The sequence below is a fragment of the Euprymna scolopes genome, chromosome 35 (genome assembly GCF_053919585.1).
Source record: "Euprymna scolopes isolate OS-2025 chromosome 35, ASM5391958v1, whole genome shotgun sequence".
Classification (NCBI taxonomy): domain Eukaryota; kingdom Metazoa; phylum Mollusca; class Cephalopoda; order Sepiida; family Sepiolidae; genus Euprymna; species Euprymna scolopes.
The window spans coordinates 45,527,299-45,543,578 of record NC_136516.1 but is presented as its reverse complement, the minus strand read 5'-3'; positions in this window follow the sequence as shown (position 1 = coordinate 45,543,578).

Genomic DNA, 16,280 nt, shown 5'->3' with positions numbered 1-16,280 from the left:
CTATTAAAAAATTCTCCTCAAAATCACCGGATTCGGCATTAAATAACCTGAAAAGGGTTGATATGCTGTAAAACAAAAACAACCAACCAACCGTTATTCCTAGATTATCAGCTGTTTTATCGGCCATTTCTTAGAAATTTTTCTTTGCCATTTCTTAGAAATTTTTATGCATTAACTTTTTTAGCATTAAAAAAGGACACCCACCCAACGAAAACAAAAACAACAAAAATTATGAATGAAATTTAAATTTATAGAAGGCAATACAATGTAGAAATGTAACGGATAGTCACAAACTAAAGCAAATCAAGACACATAACACTGGAATAAGCTATATAGTTTCACCTTTATAGATCCAATATATACGTTTATATATATTTTTACAAATATTTTATATGTATTGTTGGTCCCCCGACAAAAAGAGGGTGGACTTGTAAATTCACTCTTGTCCGTTCGTCTGTCCGTACTTTTCCCAATAACTACACCTTGAAATTTTTTTGAAATTTTACACAAACATTAAACCTGATAGGAGTAAAAAAAAAAAAAGTAACAGAACGGATTTTTTGGTAAAACTCCAGTTCACCCCCACCCCCACCCCGCCAGGGGTGCCTTTCAGGTTAAAATGGCTAAAATTGACACTTTTGTGCGTATAAAAAAAAAAATTGATGCCTTGGATTTTTGTAAAACTTTCTGAAAAGTTGTAACTAAGTGATTTCTTGGGTGTGCACCAGAGGTTCTTTTAGGGCTAATAAAAACGCTCCATTTGTTTTGGACTCTTTTACCATATTTGTCCAAAATTTTCTGTGTATGTCTATTTAGCAGTTTTGGGGCTAAAGGGGGGGTGGGGTGATGGACTTAGTCATTTCTTTTTTTGCATGGTACAGAACTCAGTTACATATGTTAAGGCCTAAAACTGCATCGTTTGTTCATCTTCACCAGAATTTGATGTCCCCTGGGGACTTTTGACGCTAAATAGTGGGGGGGAGGGGTAATGCTGAACATGATCATTTTTTTTTTATGCGTCATTCACTGTGCACTCACGGGAGACCATTCATGCTTCACTTGTTTTTACTTGTATCAGCGTGGTTAGATGAAGGATCGCTATGGTAATATTTTGGGGTGAAAACTATCCTTCGTCGAACATGTGTTCAACTTTCGAACATGCATATTATGACTATTGTAAAAGTGAACACTTCTGCAGAAATTGGAATTTAATTTTATTTCTGAAGAATTGCTTACCTTTACGATAGCCATAATATGCCTGTTTGAAAGTTGAGCAAATGTCTGATGGGAGAAAGATCTCCCAAGACATTACAATACGGATCCTCCATCTGACCATGCTGATGCAAGTAAGAACATGTGTAATACGAATGAGTCATCTCTTACCAAGACCAAATGCCATTCGAGGATAAAAATGAACAAGATTGTCAGTTGGGTGATAAACAATATGATAAAACTGATTGGAAATAATGCGTCGAAAGGCAGAAGTTGATAATTTAAGAGGACGGCTTAACAAATATTTGCTGACATTAAGCTTACTGACAACCATGCTGTAGTTAGTAGGAAAGCAATTCCATGGTATTGTGCTCCGAGAATGGAAGTTCTTGAAAGTAAATTTTGCTCATGGAAGTTCCATTTGGCTTTAAGCACACTGACGAGAAAATGATTTCCCGAAACATTACAATACGGATCCCCCATCTGACCATGATACGTGTAAAATATTTAAAAAGAAAATATTGTATCAATAAAAAGTGAATCTGCGTAACTTATTCTGCCACTATGTCTTAATTTGCATCAGCTCATGTTTATCCATTACACCACTGCATTGTAGTGCTTTCTGTATATTTATAGATTTTATATATATTTTATAAATTTAGTTATTTCATAGATTTAAATTTCCTTTGTATATACACAATTAACAATGCTTCAAGCAAACTAGATTAACCTCTTTTTTTAGTAAAAAAAGAATGGTATGTTTAGTCAGGAAGTGAGTCATCATTGCTTTTTTATATGCAAAATTGATCCTATATTCTAAATTTTAAAATAATTTTTTTTTTTTAATTATTTCTACCGCCAATTTTTTAGAGGTAATCTTCTACTCCAAAATCATTAATTTTTAATCAGCTATTTCTAAGAAATGTCAAAGGTGTCCTTTCTTAGAAATCGTTCTTTGCCATGTTTTTAGACCCCTCCACCACCAAAAAAAAGCACAAAATCAAAATATCTTTTAAAAAAAAAAAAAACTTGTGTCCCTAAAATGCTATCAAGTTACAAAGTGTTTATAGCCTGGTGTCTTGGAAATGGGTAATCATTTTATGTTAAATTTATATGCAAAATTGATCGCCTATTCTAAATTCTTCAGGTGGTTTACACATAATCTCCTAATAAAAGTAGAATCTGATTTTATTTTTGGGTAAATTAGCATAGGTTGTAAGGCTACCAATATACAGAAAATACAATTAGTTTTTATTTTTTCTTGTTTTTTCGTTTTGTTAATTTAAAATTCCAATTTGCACTGTACATTAAATTCTTTAAATTAAATTATTTTTTTTTTTTCGAAATCAAAATCCAAAAAATTAAGATGTTACAATTTCTGTTTTGTTTTTTGTTTTTTTTTGTGTTTTTTTTATCAATATTTAAAACAAATTGATAAAGATTTTTTTGTTTATTGCAAGTAAAAATTAATTGATTAAAAAAAAATGTAATTTTTTTAATCAATTAATTTGTTTATAAAAATTTCTTTTTTAATTTTTTTCATTTTTAATTAAAGTAAAAAATAGTGAAGAAATATTTTATATCATTTGAATTGTTCAGACAACTGTGTTATTTTCTTGGATGTTTCACAGGGTTCTGTGGACAAATTTATGTTTAATTGACCTTTGAAAACTAAATATTTTTGTTTACTAGCCAGCTAGAAAAGTTACTAGCCAAACTCGTATGATTTTTGGAATATGACATCTTTGTTCATTGATGAGTACAGGCTTCATAAAGATTTTTGTGTATTTTTAAAAATAATTGTAATTCTAAATATGCACCAAATTTTATGTCAAGACTTGAAAATATAAACATTTGAATTTCTTCAGATGTTTTCAATCAACTTTCGTTAAAAAGAGAAGGATATTGTTTTACTAAGCCTTTTATTGTTTAAATAATTTGACTTTGCTCGTTTTATTAAAAAGCAAATAAAGGTTGAAAAGAAATTTTTTCATTCAGTAATGAGCTTTGGAAGATTGTTGGTGAAAAAAAACACAATCATCAAAAGATCAGGCAATTTGCAAAGGGGACAACTCAAACCACACTCAGCATTTTATTATTCCTAGTAGCCACTTTGCAAATTTTCTTGCAAATGCGACTGCTTCACTCTCAACGTAAAGCCCTGTTTCAAGAATGTAATCTCTGATCTTTTCAAGTATATCTTGCCAATAGCTCTTATTGATGAATGGTAGAAAGTTTTTGTGATTTTCTTTTCTTTTTTTTTTTTTTCTCCAATGAATCATCGTTGTTAGAATTCAAAATGTGTGATGCGTTTATGAAATGAAATTTATATTTGGATTCATCGGACTACTGTTCTCATCTTGAGTGTGATTTTTCTCAACATTTTGTTTGATGTAACCTCGACCTTCTTTTTGTCAAACTCTGGAATAAGACGTTTTGTCGTGTGGTGTTGATGATAATAACGTCACAAAAAAACAACAACGCTTGTTATATGTAGAAAAGAACCGGGGAGAGGGGGGGCAATCAACACTGCCAGGCATCTCGATTCTAAGGATGGGACCAGAGGGCGCGGCTTACTCAACTCTAGGTGATTGTCTCTTCACCAGTACCGCCGGCCGACTACTCTCTTGCTAAAATCTGCACGTTTTTTATATGATTTCTGTCGCGTTCGCCCGGAGACTCCGACCTACACGTAAGCGTAACTCGATCTGCTAGATACTCGATTTCGTTGACATAGAATGATCGAATATCGACCAAGACATTCCATGTATTGTTCATCTTATTTCTATTTTTAGACGTGAGTGTTTTTTGTTTAAATTAAGAAAGATGGACCTTATTTTGTATGTTTCCATATTTAACAAACAAAAATGTAATTTCGTCGTTTTTTTTTTTTTTTTTTTTTTTTTCCGATTTAAAAAAAAAAAAAAAAAAAAAAAAAAAATACCACCAGTGCCAATTCCGCTTTTTGGGCCGCACTATCTAACAGTGACCATCATTCAAAATCAAGACGCCTGACCGTGTCACAGGAATATTTCTGTCGAACTCAGGAATTTGGACGGAATTTTGAGCGGAACCCTTTATTTACTTCACGAGGGTAGCATGCTCTTGTTCCGTCAGCCATGACCGGATAGAAGTCCTAAGTAATATGCAATTTGCTCACACTGAGAATTGAACCTTCAACCTTCAGAAGAATATCATTTTTACAATTGATTTTTCCAAGTACTCTAACCACTGTGCTGATATTCTCCTGAGCGTTGAAGGTTCAATTCTCAGTGTGAACAACCAAAAAATACAATTGTGTATTACTTAGGACTTCTATCCAGTCATGGCTGACAGAATGAGAGCATGCTTCCCCCGTGAAGTAAAAAAAAAAAAAGGGGGGGGGGTTCGTTTGAAATTCCATCCAGATTTCAGAGGTCAAAAAGATACACCTGAAACAGTTCCGAGGTTACATCGATCAAAATGTTGTGAAAATCACACTCAAGATGAGAACAGTAGTCCGATGAATCCAAATAATACGAATAACCAATCCTCATCTCAAAAATTCAGAAACGTCAAATGAAAAGAGTGTCGAGTTGTTTCCATGTTTGTATTTAGGTTCGTACCAATTTGATGAAATCTTTCTAAAAATCTTTTTAGATGACGATTGATACTGTGTATTGAACACACAACAAGATAAGGACAGTAGTTTGAACAACTGAAAGGATAGATATTATTAATGGTCCTCTAGAAAGATTTAGAGATGTTAGATCATTATCAGTTTTGCTTGTTTGTTTTGTTTTTTTTTTAGTTTGTTTTGAAAAAAAAAAATAATAGAAATCTTTCTCTTTTTATTTATTTATTTGTTTTTAATTTAAAAAAAAAAAAATTGGGAAATTAATTCACATTTTCTACCAGTACAGATTCTATCTTGGCAATAAGTTAATTGTCACATTGTGCTATCTATTATATGATCTGGGATGACTGCAGGTATAGATTGCATGGGTCAAGTTTCATGAGCTTATCTTAACCTATCGTTCACTCTCGCTTGTTAGTTGCTGTAAACTCAATCCCAATTATCTCCATAGAGCGATACCAGTGAATGCTGGACTCTCACTGGCTCAATCTTTCTGAAGATGCAAGGAAATTATCTGGTTATCAGTTGATTTGCAACTTTATGGCAGTTATTTCGAACTCCCTGCTACTGAGTTTGAAGATACTCAAACAGAAGCTAGCTCTGCGTTGTATGGACACGTTGGGTAGATAGATGTATGCACGCATTTACGAGGAAAGAGACCTGGAATGAATGTTTGGTGAAAGATGATCTCAAACAATGGTACATCGAAACCAACGTAAATGATAGAAAGTCGCTTCATGCCGCCATAACCAATGTAACATGCTTCTTGATGTCTGAGACATTTATTCCAGGAAGATTAGCCGTTAAAGAACTGTTCGGGTAATGTTTATTCGTCCTGTTTTAATGGACTTGTGTATTATATTATGTTGGGGAAAAAAAATAATGTCGTTTTTTGACGTTCAACTTCAAAAGTAAGTTCAACTTTCATCGTAAATCGAAATAAGAACTATTAGAATCGACAAATTTTTGCCAACAAGAAATCAGTCTATTTACCCCTATTAGCATAGAAATTCAGAGTTCTGGAAGCAATGAAGTTATTGAAGGCCGATTCGACATCATCTCGGCTTTTGAAGCATTTTCCACGCAGAAAGTTGTTGAGATGCTTGAAAAAGTGATAATCGTTGGACGAGAGATCCGATGAATATAACGGATGAGGCAAAGTCTCGTAATCCAATTTGTTCAACTTCTGCAGGGTCAGTTGAGCAACATGTGGGCGAGCATTGTCATGGAGGAGAATTGGTCACTTCATATTGGTCAATCTCGGGCACATACGTTGGAGCTTTTGGTGCATTTCGTCAATTTGTCAGCAGTACTTCTTCGCCATAATCATTTTGCCCAGATTCAAGAAGTTGTGATGGATGAGACCAGCCGCAGACCACCAAATAGTCACCATAACCTTTTTTGGTGCAATTTCGGCTTCGGGAAGTGTTGTGGAACTTCTCCAGCATCCAATCACTGTGCCGAATGTCGTTGATTGTCGTAGACGATCCACTTCTCATCACATGTCACAATCCACTCGAGAAATGGGTTGTTTTGTTGCGCAGAAGGAGCATAAAAGACACCTCAAGTGAATATTTTTTGATTATCATTCAATTCATGCCGCACCCATTTATCCAACGTTTTTAACTTCCCTATTTGCTTTAAATGGCGAATAACTGTTGAGTACTCGGCCTCAAGTTCAACAGCAACTTCTCGTGTGGTTTTGCGAGGATCAGCTTCAATTAAGGCTTTCAAATGTTTATTGTGAACCACAGTTGGCCGGTCGTGACCATCTTCATGTTCGAGACTCATTACCATTGCAAAATTTCTTGAACCACTTCAAAATGATATATAACATGGCTATATATAGAATGTGTAGAAGGCGGTACAATGCAGAAGTAACGGAAAGACACAAGCTGAAGCAGGCGAGAAAGTTTTATTAATACAACTTACAAATACATGTGTACATATTCATATATTTCTTATACACATTATATTTTATATTTGCACCGTGGTCACCTGGGAAAGTCGGTCTGGTGGTATATCCGTGTTATATAATATTTCGAAAAAGATCTCTTCGGCAGATATTTATTTGACTTTTGGTTCAAACGTGCTGTTGTTTTTATTTAAACAAAGTCAAATATCTGCCAAAGAGATCTTTCTCGAAATATTATATAACACGGATATACCACCAGATCGACTTTCCCAGGTAACCACTGTGCAAATAAAAATATTATGTGTATAAGAAATATATGAATATGTACACATGTATTTGTAAGTTGTATTAATAAAACTTTCTCACTTGCTTCAGCTTGTGTGTTTCCGTTACCTCTGCATTGTACCGCCTTCTACAATTCTATTTAACTACATACTAACAATGCTTCAAGCAAACTACATCCACCTCTTATGGCTATATATATATATATATATATATATATATATATATATCAATGAATTAATTTAGGAATCATATATAAAAGTAACGTGAGAAAACGATTTTTTTTTTTTTTTTTTGCAGCAAAATGTTTATGCATCACACCCATTGAGATGCAGTATTGACAAAAGGTCTATATTCCAAAATTCATGATGTTAACCATCTTACAATTTATTCCTTTAATATAGTTGACATTTACAATTCTTGACAGCACAAAATCAATAACTTAATTATTATATCAATTTGTGCGTGTATTTTGTCATTAACTCATCAGAAGAAATAGCAACAATCAATCCATAAAAAGGAAATAAAATGCGTTTTGATATTATTAAATTCCGAACATTGGAAGAGAAGCTGCAAATACTGTATAATATGTTTCAAAATGGACGGTTATTGTTATTACTACTGCAATGACAATGAAGCATGTACTTTATACATGCATTTTAAGACACATCCGCGACTGTGTATGTGTTTTTGAAAATGAGGTTGAATTGAATTGTTTTTTACTTGTAAACAATTACTTGCCTGCGACTATTTTAAATGTGATATTTGTTCAAAACAAAGCTAAATATTCCTAAAAATCAACTTTTTAATTGTAAGTCTTCATTTGGTCTACCAGGCCCCAAATACCTAATATAATTAATTTTTTTTTTTATTGCTTTTTATTTTATTTTATTTTTTTGTGTGTTTTTTATATATATATATATATATATATAATATATATATATATATATATATATATATATATATAAAAATATCAATCCAAATTTTGGTCGAAGTAGTCTTTTTAATCAAAATTTTTGTAAATATATAAATGCACTGTCCAAATAAATTTGGTCACAAATAAATAATATAAATTATTTAATTTATTTTTTTAAAATAAAAATATCAATCCAAAGATTAAAGTTGTGTAAATATATAAAAACACACTCTTGGTCGCAAAAATCTGCTTGAACATGCCAAGGTGATGGTTAAACCCGTGTCAACCAAAGTGAGCTCAGCTGGAGGTCTTCCTTATTCCATATTTCATCTGTATTTTATACATTTTTTTATTGTTTTTATTTCTATTTTTTTTTTTTTTTTAATTCCATTTTCACCCTAAACAAGGCACTTATTTTAATTCGGTTTTCATATAAAGAATTGAACAATCAAATTTCTTTTCAAACAACATATCTAAACTATTTTATGTGAAAACTGAACAATGCGAAAATTCCATTTCTTACCCTATTCCTTAACCTGGCTTACGAGGTTCGAATCTCGGTCTATCTAATCTCATTTTTACTTATCTAATGTTTTTCTTACTTAGAAGAAAAGGGAGACCTTTCTTGTAACAGAAGAAACTATTAGAGCAGATGGCTTTCTTACATCTAGGGATCTCTACTGTGTAGGGGTGGGATTTTGCTGTTTGTTGTACATTTAAAGATACACATTCATAATTGTATATACGTGTTGTATAATATGAATGTGTGTGTGTGTGTGTGTGTGTGTACACTTATTTCAATCAAGGGTAAGCAAGGAAAAATCAGGTCAAGAAAGATTTAAGATGACCCTAAACAATGGTACATCAAAACTAACTTAAATGATAGTTTCATAAAGAAAATCACCTCATAGCAAATGTAACGTGCAGGCTACATCTGATGTAAAAGAGACAAAGAATTCATTGTTGACTTGGATTGATTTTTTTTTTTTTTTTTTTTTTTTTTTTAATTTCTGCATGTCAGTACAGTTGGGAAAAGCAGACTTGAAGTGATACAAGATCACCCTAGATGTAATTTTTTAATTTTCAAATTAGAACTTTAATTTTGGTTTGTCAATGTTTTTATTTTTTAAATTAAAAATTACAAAACAAATATGATTAGTATTTTTTTTTTTAATATTAAGATTTTCTTCAAATTAGGAATGTTACAATTAATTTTTTTTTTCCTTTTTGTGTCAAAATTGTTTTAAATTAGATAAATATAATTTCAATTTAGGCTTGATAATTTTAAAATCAAATTTGTTAGATTTTTTTAAAAAGTTATGATGTTTTTTATTTAAAAACTAGAAAATATATAATTTTTTTGGTAGGTTTCATCCTTTTTATAAAAATTAAATTTGATTGATTAAAGTTAACTTCAAATTTTACTGAATTCTTTTTTTTTTTTTTTAATGTGATTAAACTTTATACTGTTTATATTTTCTCGATTTCAAAATAGTTATAACTCCTCAACCCAGATATTTCTTGGAGATTGCAATAAAGAATTTTTCATCCAGAATGTTTGAAAAAAAAAATTAAATTAAAAAATTTCATTGAATAAAAATTAAAATAAAAAAAATTTAGTTTAAATAAAAATATTTTAATTTACTTTTTTTTTTATTTTAAACTTTTAAAAAGTTTATTAAATGAAAAAAATTAATTAAAATTCAAAAACATTATTAGTTTGAGAAGAAAGTTCTTGCAGAATTTATTTTTGTTTCAAATCATGTATTTTCAAATATGTTTTCATTATAATACCTTTTATTTTATATATCATTTTAAAGAGCATTCTTCACTCTATCGAATCATTTAAATTACAATCGTTTTAAAACAATTATGTCCTCTTTTCAGAACGTTGAATACAAGACGGAAAAAAACAAATTTGCACAATTTTCTTATTTGAATTTAAGCTGAAACAGCTCACAATGAGGTATTTGGCCCAGGAACTACTACTGAACGCAGAGCACAATGGTGGGTTAAAAAATTTTGTGGCGACAACGAGAATCTTGAAGATGAGCGTAGTGGTCGGCCATCAGATGTTGACAATGATTAATTAAGAGCCGTAATCAAAGCCAATCTATGCACAACTGTTTGAAAACTTGCTTCTGAATTAGACAATTTCGAATCACTTGAAAGAAATTGGACAGACAAAAAAACTTGATTAATGGGTGCCTCACGAAATGAATGACAACCGAAAGAAATTCCGTTAATGAAGTGTTATCTTCCTTTTTTTACGCAACAAGAACAAGCCGTTTCTTGGTTGTTGAGAGGTTGTATAGTTAGACGATTAAGCAACCAATCCCCTAAAAAAAAAACTTTTCTTCAATCAAAATAGCAGCAAGTATCCGTGCAAGCGCAAAAAAAAAAAAAAATTAGCTGCAGTAGCCAGGCTCAAATCTGTAACGCGAAAGAGGAAAAGGAGGTGAAAATGCATTAGCTGTCTCACTCATGGCACACATATAAGTCACAGGCCTTCACAATAATGTATTTTAAACGTACGTTGAGATTGCTAGGCGTAGGACAACTTGCAAAAATTTTGATGCTAAAACTGACCCCTCCCTGCAAAAAACGGTCCAGTTGACCAGCACAGAATTAATCTTTTTGGCCAATTTTTGGATATTTGTCATCTGAAAGATCGATCTTTCTAATGATATCAATTTTGTCAGTGTTCATTGCGTGTGTCAAATTTTTGGGAGACACACCTACACACACATTTTGCTTTTTATATATTAGACTAGCGTGGGTGCCCGGGTATTTGTTGGTGTAAATGAAAAAAAAAAACAGATTTGGTAGGCAGGTAGGCTCGAACCCAAACCCTTGATGCGAAGGTGGTGGAAAAGAAAGTGTGAAAAAACCTGACATCTTACCACTCGACCACAACGGGACAGGAAGTGAAAAGCGTTTTAATTTAACGATTAAAAAGTGACAGGTGCGTGAATTTAATGAGGTCAAACATCACGCGACTTAACTTTGGCTGCAAGCCAGTTTTCCCAAGATGTTGGGGAAAACCAGCTCCCCATAAAAAGGGGTGTGTCCAAATGAATAGTAATTGTCTGATATGACGGGGTTTTCCCCCCGCATTGATCAAGCCTCATTGCTTTCTAAATGTCTCGGCACAAAAAGCCAAGAACTCGACTTCGCTTTCACAGTTTCACGTTTTTTACATGGAAAAACTAAAGAAATGCGGAGAGTAAAAAAATATCGCGAAAATAGCGTATAAAAATCTCTCAAATAAAAGAAACATTTGACCCCGTTTCGGAAATATTATAGTCTAAAAAGTTCTAAGAAACAGTGACCCCCACCCCCCACCCCACCCATACAAAAAAGCCTTTGCCGGACATACACAAAAAATGCACACGCACACACATACATACACAGCTAGAAGAAGCGGATAATAGTCCAAATAATTAAATTAAAAAAATTATACAAATTACTTATCTCCAAAATAATTCAATAATATTGTCAGAATAGTTTTCTTTTTTTCTTTTGTAATGTTAACACACATAGCTCATAGCTTTCAAGGAGACAATCTGACGCAGAATGGCCTGTGCTCTTAAGGAGATTACGAGTAAAGTGTTAGTTGCATCCAAATGGATTTGCCTAAAAACGATCAAAACTAGAAAAGAAATTATTAGGAAATGATGAATCAACTTAAAAGTAATTTTGAGTTTTTTATATCCTTCGCAGACATTTACTTTGGCTCATTTTTTTATGACCTGTCAGCATGATGCCTATTATTTTCTTTTCTTTTTTTTTTTTTTTTTTTTAAAGGCTTATCAAGGCTCAGAAGCAACTTGAAGATAAGAGTCAATGCGTGTACAGTAATCAATGGGACAATATTATAGTGATCGTCAGTAGTGTAAATTTGATAAATTGGATTGCTTAAGGGGAACGGCTCATCAAGAACTTGTTTACATTGGACTTGAAGACGGCTATATTGTAGTCAGTTGGAAAACAGGGAAACAAGGGTTTCACAGGCGTGGAGTTCTAAGAAAGCAGCTTCTAATGCCATTGAAAAGAAATACTGTAGATGCTTAAAGTACATTTCTTTTTTTTTTTTTGCAACGTAGCTTTCAAGGAAACGATCTGATGCATCTAATAGTCAGGTTGTGGTTGCTGTCTATTATAATATGATATGAAACTTGTAAACGGTAATGAGAGAAGTGCATCACTGAAGATCACAATTGAAGCATTCATAAGAATCTAGACAGAGTCCATTATACAACAATATTATCCTCATATTTCTGGAAATCAAGATGCAAGTGCATCACTGAAGATCGCCCCTTGAGGCATTTATAAAAATGTATTTCACGATTCTCACAAGCTGTGAAACAAGGAAAAAGTATGGAATAATTAAATATTATTTCTGGATTTTGACGAGTATTCTGCTTTATGTGTTTGTAATCATTAAAATCAGTTTTACCTGAACTTGTAATGAAATGCTAAGACAATTTCTTTTGTGGCGCTAAGGATGTTTTTTACCGAATTTCTTTGAAACATGTACACGTTTGTTGCTGTTGAACTTTTGGAGTATGATTGCATCTTTGGAAATAATGAATAAATGTATGGTCTAATAATATTGGGACCAAAAATTGACAATCTCTTCTATAAAAAACAATTATCATTGGCAGCTAAGTATCTTGAAATAAAACTAATGTTTCTTCATCATTTATTGGCTGAACCTTGTGACTACCTGGCGTTGCCAGTGGATTTTTATACTTTGCTTTGCTTCTTCTTTTTTTAAACTTTACTGTATTTTTCTGTTTCGTTTTCCTTTTCTTCTTTTTTTTTCTTTTCTTTTTTGGTTTTTGGAGGATGGGGGGGGGGTACTGAAGTATTAGGGTAAGTTTAACTGTGTAGTTAAGAAAACAAAATCAAATATGTAATAAATAAATGTTACCATTCATGCGAAAATGCAATATTCTACCAGCATTTTGTTTAATTTTGGAGTTATTATTAAGAGTCTTTGGAAGCCATATATTTATATATTTTTTTTTTCGTTCTAACTGCACAGGATGGAAACTCAATTTGTTTAGAACTAAAAACGCTTTAAAATAAGTTAAAGCACATACAAACTTATCCAGATAGGTAGAAGATTAAGTTATCTTGCCTTTGGTAACATTTATTTAACTAATTTTATTACACCAATTTTGGTTGAATCACTATATGGATTCCAAATCTTTTAATATAAGGATTTGGCTAATAGTCAAGATTTTCTATTATATTTAACTTCCAGTTTCTAACTGTCTATTTGGCTGGATAATTAGACATGGTCAAGCGGACGAAAAAGCCATTCTTAACATGTGGAAAGAGGGATGGCGGTAGTCATTAATCAGAAGGGACTATATCTTACTTGCCACCGTAGTCCCATATACGGAGCAGAAACCGGAAATCAAAAGGAGCAAACAATCTTGACGATCAAGATTTGCTAAGAATTTTAAATACTTCCAAGGGAAGCTACTGTTTGGGGAAAATATATCTTACCGCCCTTTCATTATAGTGACTGACGGAAAAAGTATCCACTCTAAGTATGTTCGTCCATTAAGGGCACTGTTTTTTCAAATCCCACTTTTCCTGATCTTGTGTCCAATCTTCCATTGATGTAAGGGAGATAAATACACACTGTGTAATCGATCAAGAGTAATCTCCCTTTGATTGAACTGCAATTATAAGCAACAATTAGCCAGGTTTCGGTAAATGCTTTTAATTAACGACATAAATTATTTTTAAGAACAGGTTAAAAACATTTTTTTTTTATATATATATATATATACTTAATTGTGACGTACCTGCTTAACAAAATTACAGTAGAACCTCGAGATGCGGCATTAAAAATTAGTAACAAGGAACACCGTAAGGCGGGGGATACCGTAACCAGGGGTTATAAAAACATCGTAACCTGAAAACAACTGTATCTCGGGACCACCATATCCCGGGGTTCTACTGTAATAGAAATTATAAGCATTTTAAATTATGTACTTATTAGCTGGGTGCTTACAGTGTCCGAGACGATTATTCAAAGGGGGATAACTAGCAAAAATAAGCATTTTTTTTTTTTTTTTTTGCAAGAGATAATTTGGGACGCTGAAATAATCCATGGAACAAAAAAAAGTAAAAGAACACCCCGTTTGATCAAGAGCATAGCCCCGAAAATTGCCAAGGCAGTTTACGAAAAAGAATAAGTAAACAGAATATTCGACCTCCTTATAACTTTACTCACAACCAGTAATTACGGAATTTAAAAAATGCTTATAATTGAAATAACAGCAAGGTCAATGACATCACAGGCAAGAAATCATCATTTCATAGCGGCTGTATGAAACCAAAAGATGGAGATGTATTGATGGATAAAAACAGACATACTGAACAAATGGCCAGAATATATTGAAGATCTCTTTTTTGATGACAGAGGAAATCAGCCCGAGATTACCAAAGCGATAGAAGAACCACTGATCTTAGAGGCAGACGTTGAAAATGCCATCAGAAAAATGAACAAAGGAAAGGCTGTTGGACCAGACTCTTTACCAGTGCAAACGTCTGAAACACTTGATAAAATAGGCATTAATAAGCTGTTCTTCTGAATCGCATTTATGACATTGGAAAGATTTTAACAGATATGTTTATCTCCACATTCATCACACTCTCCAAGAAACCTGAAACAACCGACTGTGAACGTCACAGAACGATTAGCCTGATAAGTTATACATTGAAGCTTCTACTGAAATTACTAATGATGAGACTGCGAAAAAAAATATGATCTGAAATATCAGAAGTGCAATTTGGATTTGTCGCAGACAAGGGAAGGACAAATGCCATGTTAAGTGTTGAGACATTATGTTGAACAAAGATGGCGACAGTAAATAAAATCGGCGAAGAATCAATGTAGTCACGATTCAGTCATTCCGAGACAGAGGCCAACGGCGAACTGATTGAATCCAAAGTTTTTATAATAACTTTTGAAGCTTCTGATTGGTTGATTGTTATAACTGTGGTTATAAAAACGATCGTTGAAATCATTGGAGTCATACCCTCATTAGTAATCAAAAACATTTTAACACACAATGACAATGCTGACAGAAGTGACCTTGTCTGTCTGTCTAATAAAAAGGCTCTATTACACTCCTCTGTCAACTTTTGGTCAACAGTTTGGAAGCTTGATATATAGGATATATATATCTGTGGAACAAATTCGATTTGGTCTTAATGGATGGTAAAAATAACTGCTAAGTAGTCAAAATTTTTAAAAATTGGAACTTGGTAGGCGTAAGTCGACTTAAAGTTCTCTTGTATGCATGCACAAATATGCATTTATATGTTAAAGTTGGTTCATTTTTAACTATTTCTTATAGATATGATGATAGCTCAAACAGTAACGATTAAGACTGGTGTGCTATGTTTTGATTTCGATTCTAGCTGGTGACAAGTCATTTTTTTTTTCTTTTAAAATATATTGGGTACAATATAATAACCAATACAAAATTGACTCTATAATAATTCATGCTAATATCGTATTTATTAAAATATATTAATGAATATTTTACGATTGATAAATGCAGGGCAGCTTGCTAGTATACATATATATATATATATATATATATATATATATATATATATATATATATAAAAGTGGCCTTGTCCGCCTGTGTGCGGAATGGTCTGTATCAAACTACTCTGTCAACTTTTGGTCTACAAACTTGGAACTTGATATATATATATATATATATATATATATATATATCGAACCTGTGGAACAAATTCGATTTGGTTTTTAGCCAGTAAAAATAGTTGCTAAGGGGTCAGAATTGAAAAAAAACTGGAACTTGGCAAGCGCATGTTGACTAAACATGTTATTCCTATGCATGTGCAAATATATATTTATAGAGTCAAAGATTGTCACACTTTTTTAAGACACTTTTTTAAATAAAATTTAATTGAGAAATTTTTGAAAACTTTGAAGTGTCGAATATAATGATAAAATCATTTTTTTTTTTTTTTTTTGTAAGTCCTATATTTCGCTAATACATAGCCTCATTAGGATCGAAAGTCCGGTTCGTGAATTTCTTTTTCTTCATTTTGGTGTTATGGCGAAGAGACGAGAATTTACGTGTTAGTCCGGTGGTTTCAAGTGTGTAGTGCTCCAGTTTCGAGCGGGATTTAAAGTAAAAGATGGTTACACACTTTTTGAAGACACTTTTTTTTAAAAGCTAAATTTAATTGAGAAATTTTTGAAAACTTTGAAGTGTCGAATATAATGATGAAAAAGAAAAAGAAATTCATGAACCGAACTTTCGACCCTGATGAGG